The sequence below is a fragment of the Crocuta crocuta genome, unplaced genomic scaffold (assembly GCF_008692635.1).
Source record: "Crocuta crocuta isolate KB4526 unplaced genomic scaffold, BGI_CrCroc_1.0 scaffold59, whole genome shotgun sequence".
Lineage (NCBI taxonomy): Eukaryota > Metazoa > Chordata > Mammalia > Carnivora > Hyaenidae > Crocuta > Crocuta crocuta.
In genome coordinates, this window is record NW_027551578.1 from 4,952,376 (window position 1) to 4,960,615 (window position 8,240).

The window sequence follows — 8,240 nt, forward strand, 5'->3', positions numbered from 1 at the left end:
AGGGGGGGGGTGAGCTGCGGGGGGGGGGGGGGGTGTGCTGGGGGGGTGCCCCCCTGCGGCCAGAACACAGGGCTGGCGCCTCCCTGCGTGGCCCCCAGCACATCTGGCGACAGGAGCCGGCAGTGGTGGCCTGAGCTCCTGCCTGTCCTGTCCTGAGGCACCTGCCAGCTGAGGCTGAGGAGGGAGGGGTCTCGCAGACACTAACCAGTGCTCTCCTGTACACACACCCCCACCACATTGCACACACAGGCGCACACACACACAGTTGAATCCCCTGGGTTTGGAGCATCCCCTCTGCCCCCATCCCCACCCCAGGCAGCCCAGAGATATTGCTCAGCTGGTGAGGAAGGAGATATGCATATGCGGCAGCCCCAGATCAGCTCTCCTACCCCCAAGCCTCCCAGCCCCCAAGGAGTGTGCGTCCCCAGCTTCCCCAGAATGGGTGGAATGGGCGGGCAAGCAGGTGAGAGAGAAGCCCGCACCAGCCTGTACACAGGTCCTTTCCCCAACTCCGGGGACACACAGACATTTACACACAGCTGTTGTCCTGCTGGAGTAAAGGGGACCTTCCTTTCTGATGGGGCGGGGATGGGGGGTGCAGAGAGAGACCAGTCCTTAACTGCTTCTAACAGGAGGTGGAAGGCCTGAGTCTTCCTAGAGCTGGCCAAGTTGGCCAGGTGAGGGCAGGGAGGGAGCCGCCGGCCAGCGGGGAGAGGAAAGCAGACACTTCTGGGTTCCAGGCCTTCACTTCTCCCGAGCTAACAGAGCCCAGAGCAGCCAGTGTGTAAGAGAGCCCAGCTTCTGCCTTGTCCTTGGGACTGCAGCCTGGAGCCCAGACCTCTGTCTGATGGCTTCCAAGGACCAGTATCCCCTCACAAGTTCTTGCGTGTTTCAGTGAGGCAGAACCGGTAAGAACAAGATGGAAGCTTAGCAAGGCGGCTGTGTACTCCGCACGCAGCCCATCCGCTGAGGTCCGCCAGGAGCCTTCCTGGTACCGTTACCCCCATCCCACAGCTGAGGACTGTGAGACCCTGAAAGGCGGATTGACTTGTCCAAGACCCATGGCTAAACAGTGGTGAGACAGGAATGGAATCTTGGGCCCTCTGATCCCAAACCTATGCTTTTCAGGACACGATTTTTCAACAACTTGCAACTCTTTACCTTTTTCATCATCTTCTGTCTAAAGAAGGTTGATGTTTTTTCCCCGCTTCGTGTAGCTGTCTCTGCCCCTCCCCCATCCCGATCTTAGGAGTGACTTGGCATCTGTCATCTGCACCTGAATTCAGTGCATGTGCCGACTTTCCCAAGGGGTTCTGCATTTCCAGGCCTTCGCGGGGACACTGCCCGGGCATACGTGCACGATGGGGAGGGGAAGGATTGGAGGATATGTATGTCCTGTAGGGAAGCTGGAAGTGTCTGCCCACTCCTGGGTTCTCGTGGGGGGTCCCCCCACCTCCACCTTCTAAGGACAGCAGGCTGTTGCTGCGTTCCAGCAGCAGAGTGTCCGCCTCACTGCCCCCGGCAATCCCCAGCCCATCATGCAAGTCAGGTCTGAGCTGCTCTCCGAGTCAGGCTGAACGTGGATGGTGAGGCCACCCAGGCTGGGTGCCGTGACCCCACAGGGGCTGCAGGAGGCAGCGAGGGACATGCCAGAGGGACATCCCAGGTTCACCTTCAGGGAATAAAAATGGGGATTCCCCAGTTCCCTTCGGTTTAACTGTCAGGTGAGCATCGAGCTTCCTGTCCACACTGATGACCTTAGGAAGCCGTGAACTTGGGTTTTTCACCAACGTGTGCCCACCCATACACATCTGTAGATAGCGGAAAGCATATGTAGCTGAGAATTGGAGAGATCAGGGATCAAGACTCTGCTCTTCTCCCCCCCCACCCCCCACCAACTTGTGTAAATCATGAGCATTGAGCCTCAGTTTCCTTGTTTTGAGCCCCAGTAAAACAGAAGTAACAACCCACCTCAGCTGGCTTTGGGGACGCAGTGAGGCAGGATGGGCGGTAACACGTAGCGCACATTAGGCGCACAGTAGATACTTAATAAATATCTGGCGCTCCTCCAGTCACAGACTGTCTTGCACCTTCAGCAGACCTTCTTGTTCTCAAAGAGTGCGTGTGTGGTGACGGTATCTAGAAGCATCCGCAGAGTTCCAGGGATCCTAGAAAGCCCCCGATTCCCTTTTGCAGAGGATACCTACACATAGGTCAGCAGAAGTCTGCAGGCCGGGGCCTGCTAAAACCTGCCGTTGGTATCTCTGGGACTCCATGTAGCACTTTCTCTCTGCCTGTTTTTTCTTTTCTTTTTTAGCCTGGTGTTTTTGTTCAGTTTGGCTCTAGGTCTATTTTTTGAAACCATTTGCATCTCGTTTGCTTGCTTTGGAAGTGCTGAATCATTTTGTTTTGCCTTGGATGCACAGGGCAGGGTGGTCCCCATCCTGAGGCTGTGTTTCTGTGTGGATGGCAGACGGGCTATAGTGACGGAATGCAGCCAGCAAGGAATATTTATTGGGTTGTGGAGCGTGTCTTCTATGGGGAGGCAAGAAGGCACCAGCGTACAGTACACAGAAAACCAAAATAGAAAACGCTGTGCTGGGCTGAACTGGAACACAGAAAAACGGACAAGTGGACTTTATTTACTCAACAGATACCTCATCCAACCCTACTGTGCATCCTTTGTCTAGTTAGTGAGGCCCTAGAAATGCAAAGATGAACAACACTAGCTTCGTTCCCATAAGGAAGTTTTCAGTCTAGTGCAAAAGAGGCATGCAGATTGATATATTATCTAGGGTAAGATAGTAAGTTCTGGTACAGAGCTAAGAACATAGTGTCACAGGGACACTGATAATTGAGGAAACTAAGGAGGCCCTCCGGAGGAGGAGACCTTCCTTTCAGGAGGAAGAGGCCTGTCTGGGGAGGAAGCCTGTCTGAGGAGGAGGCCTGTCTGAGGAAGAGGCTTCTCTGAGGGGGAAGCCTCTCTGAGGAGGAACCTGTCCAAGGAGGAGGCCTGTCTGAGGAGGAGGCCTCTCTGAGGGGGAAGCTTCTCTGAGGAAGAAGGCTCTCTGAGGAGGAGGCTTCTTTGAGGAGGAAGTCTCTCTGAAGAGGAAGGCTGTCTGAGGAGGAGGCCTCTCTGAGGAGGAGGCTTCTCTGAGGAGGAGGCCTCTCTGAGGAGGAAGCCTTCTGAGGTAGAGGTGTTGCAACTGAAGTGAGAAAACTTGTCAGGCACAGAAGGGAAGGCAGAAGGAATGGTGTGTGCACAGCCTTGGCCAGGAAGCAAGAGAAGGGGAGAGCATCTGGGCCCCAGAGAGGGGTTGAGGCTGGAAAAGTGGTTTCCAGCCAGGTTGGTAGCATCTGTCCCATGTGACAGCATATCTTGTTCTCGTATCCTTTTCCTCACTTTCCCATCAGACGCAGACCCTGAGCATCGATCAGCAGCACATCTCTGTAGTAGAGGAGTATTTACGGGGATCGTCTGTATTCACAACCGGCTTATTCACGTTCAATACAAGCACATTCGGTATGAATTGGTAGTTGAGAACAATAACAGGTTTTCCCAAGAGGCTGACAATATGTGGTATTCTGGAAAGAGTGAGGGCTTTGGAATCAGACGGACCAGGTTTAGTGCCCACCTCTCACGGTGAACCAAGTAACTTTGGCAAATGATTCAAGCTCAGTGCGAGCTTCTCTTATATAAAAATGAGAGGGACGCTCTGACCCTCTTAACAGTGATTGTTTTTGCTAAGGAGCCTTCCATTGTTGCAGGCACTTTGTTTGGGGAGATTGCTCCCTGACTGCTATTTCTCCCAAAGGAAGGATAAGCATTGTTACCCCAATATATAGACAAGGAAACTGAGGTTCGGAGAAATCGTTCATGCAGGGTCATGTGGTTTGAAAGCAAGGGTGTCAGGCTGCATGTCCATCTCTCCGCTGGCTCCAGAATGTTACAGAACCTTTGTACCACTGCGTTTCACTTGACTGGCAGTGGGAATTCCACCTGCTCGTGGCCCTTTGGAAGAGCTCAGTAAATGTTTGCTCACCGGAGCTGCCACGACAATATGGCGTAGAGGACCGGACCGTCCCTGGGGCTCACGAGGCCAACTGTCATTGATATTCTTAGTACCTCTGCTCTGGGGCTGTCAGCCCATCTCAGCCGCCCCCAGTGCAGGTGTGGCTACTCGGTTTTTATTAATGGGGTAGGACTGTCATCCCCGGATGCCCCTTGTCATGTAAGTGGATCCCCAGTCCCGTTGGTCTCATCTTACAGGAGTCTTGAAAAATATACCACCAAAGGGCTCCTGTACCCAAAAATGTTTCCCACGTTGGGTTGTCCTGGACCCCAAGCTTCAGTAACAAAAGTCATTTGTCATTTGTATATTGAACAGACATGTTACCTAATCAGCGCAAGAGAATGAACTAGACATTGCTTGAGGACACTCGGAGGGGTAAATTACACAGAGCTTCCAAACAAGGGAGAACTGTCACAAATTCCATGTTGGAGTCTTTTTTTTTTTTTTTTAACTCCATGAAAGGATTATAACATAAATGACGTGTTTCGGTTGAGGGCGAGCGCACTTCTGGCTGGGACGCAGATGGCCACTATACAGCTCTCGGCCACCAGTCCCCCCGACCTTTACCAAAATGACCTAATCTAAAGACACGCTTTCCTGCTGAACCTGGATGTGGCTTCAGGATCCTCCTCATCTCCAAAATGCAGGCGATGGCTATACATTCTTTGGAACTGGACTTGAGCATGATCAGGGTGGCATGGTAGAGGCTATTTCTGTGCCCTGTGCTGTCAAGGGCGGGAGGTGCAAACACAGCGTTCCGGGCAGAGGCAGCCCACAGACAGAGGTGCAGAGCTAAGAAAGGCTGGCACCTGGCAGTGACCTGTATGCACTCTCCTGGGGCCAGAGCTCACGCTCTCTGAAGAAATAGTGGGGGAGGAAGGGGCCAGGGTTTGGAGGCCTCCTGAATTCTGGGCTCAGGAGAGTAGATTGAAACAGGTAGGAAGGGGAAGCCAAAGAAGGGAGGAAAGACACCATCGAAGTCTGAGAAAAGTGGACAGTCTTCCATAGCTGTGGCATTCCAAATGGGTCATGAAGTCCATTTCATCCGTCACAATAAATGTTTTTTAAGGAAGAAAGTAGGATAGAGTCAACAATACCAAAGTATATCACAGATAGTTTCTGTTGGAGGCCTGGGAAGGGAGCCATCAAAGACAGCCCTGAAGGCTAAGCCTGAGCAACTTGGGGGACAGAGATGCCACGATCAGTAGCATCAACAGCAAGGGTAGGAGGGGGGTGCACATCCGTGAAGGAAAGATGGGAATCAGAGTTAGATGGGCCGATTCAGAAGCCTTGGCGGTGCCTTCACACGCAGGTGTGGAGCAGGCCGCGAGGTGGAGAAAAGGGTAGTGAAGGCTGAGTGATGAGGTGACAGATGGCTGTGGGGGAGGGAATGGGCAGGCGCAGAGTCCTGACGGCCACGTGCACCTGGGAGACAGGGAGGGCAGGAGAGATATCCCCACGGGCTGGACCAGAGGACCCACATCATAGGGCATCATAGAAACTGCAGGAGGAAAACCAAGAAAGAACGAGTGTGATGTGGTATCAAGTACAGTAAAACCTTGGTGTGTGAGCGTAATTCCTTCTGGAAACATCCTTCAAAGCACTTGTCTGTCAAAGCGAATTTCAAGAACCATTGGCTCCGTTGTGATCACATGACATTTGGCATCACTTACTACCCGGAGTGCGAGACATCGCTCGTGTATCCAGTTAATGTTGATTAGAAACGTTTGCTCATCTTGTGGAACACTCGCAGAACAAGTTCCTCGCAATCCTTGCTTTTACTATACGGCCAAGGAGGGTGTGTTTGTAGAAACGATTTCAAGTGGGGGTGCAGGTCTGCAAGCCACATTGCAGGGGGTGAACGTGGAGGAGGCAGAGGAACAGCGGATGTGGGGATACTGGGTTAATGTGTTTGGCAGTAAGAGCAGCTCTTTAAAGCTTATTTACTTATTATTTTTGAGAGAGAAAAAGAGAGCATGGTAGAGGAGCAGAGAGCAAGGGGGACAGAATATCCCAAGCAGGCTCCATGCTGTCAGTGCAGAGCTCAAGGTACGGCCCGAGCCCATGAACTGCAAGATCATGACCTGAGCCAAAAAATCAAGAGTTGGATGCTGAACTGACTGAGCCTCCCAGGTACCCCCGGCTGTGAGAGCAGTTCCCCACCTTCAGAGAGAGGAGAGAGTTTTGAGAAAGCAGAGCATTGCTGTAGCCCAGAGGAAGGAGGCTGGTGCCAGCACAAGAGAAGAGTCGTTGATGCAACAGTGGCCAGGATTGGGGGCACGAGAGAAGGAGGCAGTTGGCCTTGAAAAAGCGAAGAGGAAGAGATGATGGGCAAAGACACAGGGAAATGTGGACATGCCGGGGAGGGAAGCCAGGGTCCTGAGCTGGCAACTTTGACCTTCTTTGCAACATAGGACGCGGAATTATCTGCCGAAACTCATGGATGTGGACTGAAGGCTGCGGAGGAGGGAGAGGGTTCAGAAGAGCTGCGTTGGGAGAGCCAAGACGAGATGTAATTCTTAAAAGCCTTTTTGGCGAGTGATACATTCTCACTGGTTAAGACGTCATGTGACTTGGGAAAGCGTGTGTGAGGCCGAACAGTGGGGGAGGGTCAGGACGCTGGTGTTTCCTTTCCTACCCCACCCCCCCTTGCTGATTAATATACTGGACGAGTCGCCTCACCTCTTGGAGCCTCGGCTTTCTCTCTGAAACGATGGGGGATTGGAATAGATCTCCTCTCCGTTCTCTTTGCAAGAAACATCCTGTCTCTGAAGTAGCTTCCTCATTAGCAGAGATGCGTTTATCTGATTAAAACCCTTCACTAGCTACACTCAAGAGAGCCGAGCTCTGAGGAAATGAAACCCGACAGAAATAAGAAATTCAGCCTGAGTGCATGTGTGTGTGTGTGTGTGTGTGTCCATGAGGCATGTACTCTCAGGGGTGGCTTTGGTATTTGAACATGGGGAGAGAAGACCAGCGGTTTGAGTACAACTTGCCCCTGAATCTTCGGCAGCGGGGACCTGCGGGGCTCCAGAGAGTACCCCCAAGTGATGGGGCCGTGGGGGGAAAAAAAAAGTACAGGAAGACCTCAGAGAGAAGCTGCGACTTCCAGGCCTTGCTGGAGGCAGACCTGGGTGTCCTTGTAGAAAAGGCTCCAGGCTCGGGATGAGCTGAACCACCCGCCCCCCTCAGTTGTGCACAAGGTGGGAGACGAAGCTTAGGAGGGAGAGCCTCACACCTCAAGGCCGACCCCACATCCGGTCGGGATGCGTTCAGTCCTGCCCGTGCTGAGTGACCTTGCTGAGAACTTGGTGGTCTGTTTCGGAAAACTGTGCTTTTGTTCTTCAAGAGAAATCGGATCAGAGCCCATGGCATCAGCTAAAGCACGGCCCTGCTGTCCTGTTCCCGTCCGCGGCGCACCCCTTCCTGCCTGTGGAGCTGGATTCTGCCCGGAGGGCCCGTCCCTGCATGCAGTCTGCCCTCTTGGGAAGCCCTGGCAACCCCCCTGAGCTCTGCCAGCCTGAACACCAGTCCACACATGAGTCGCAGGGGTCCTCTGACGAGGAAAAACCTCAGCGACGGGGCGAGGGTGTGTGCTGGCCCGTGTGTGTGTGTATGCGGGTCACTCACTGGTGCCCCCAGAATATGACCTGCTGTGATGCAGAGGTGCCGCGTGCCCGGGGCCGTGCACAGTAAGGCTGGGTGCCCGCGAGCTCGCTCCCCTCCCAAGCCAGACGTGGACTTTTCCTTCCCTGGGGCTCCAGTGGCTGCATTTAATGAGCTTTCTTTTTCTTTTTCTTTTCTTTTCTTTTTTGATGTTTTTGAGAGTCAGAGTGTGAGTAGGAGAGGAGCAGAGAGAGAAGGAGACACAGAATCCAAAGCAGGCTCCAGACTCCTAGCTGTCAGCCCAGAGTCTGACGTGGGCCTCGAACCCACGAACTGGGAGATCATGACCTGAGTCGAAGTCGGATGCTTAATCGACTGAGCCCCCCGGGCACCCCTCCAATGGCTGTGTTTAAAGCTCACCTGTGGCCAGTCTCTTTCTCCAATGTCATGTTCGCCTGAGGCTGCATACGTGCGGGGATTGTCTTAAAGCCGCTGCATGGGGTGCTGGTGTTCGGAAACTTGAGTGTCATCGGGGGCCCTCTAAGGACATGCGGGGCGGGG

At 53.3% G+C, this 8,240-nt stretch overlaps 1 protein-coding gene across 1 annotated transcript in view; it reads left to right on the forward strand.

Moving 5' to 3' along the window:
* Positions 1 to 8,240, forward strand: part of SLC35F3 (solute carrier family 35 member F3) — a 112,162-nt gene that overhangs the window by 206 nt on the left and 103,716 nt on the right. The gene's annotated exons all lie outside the window — the stretch shown is intronic.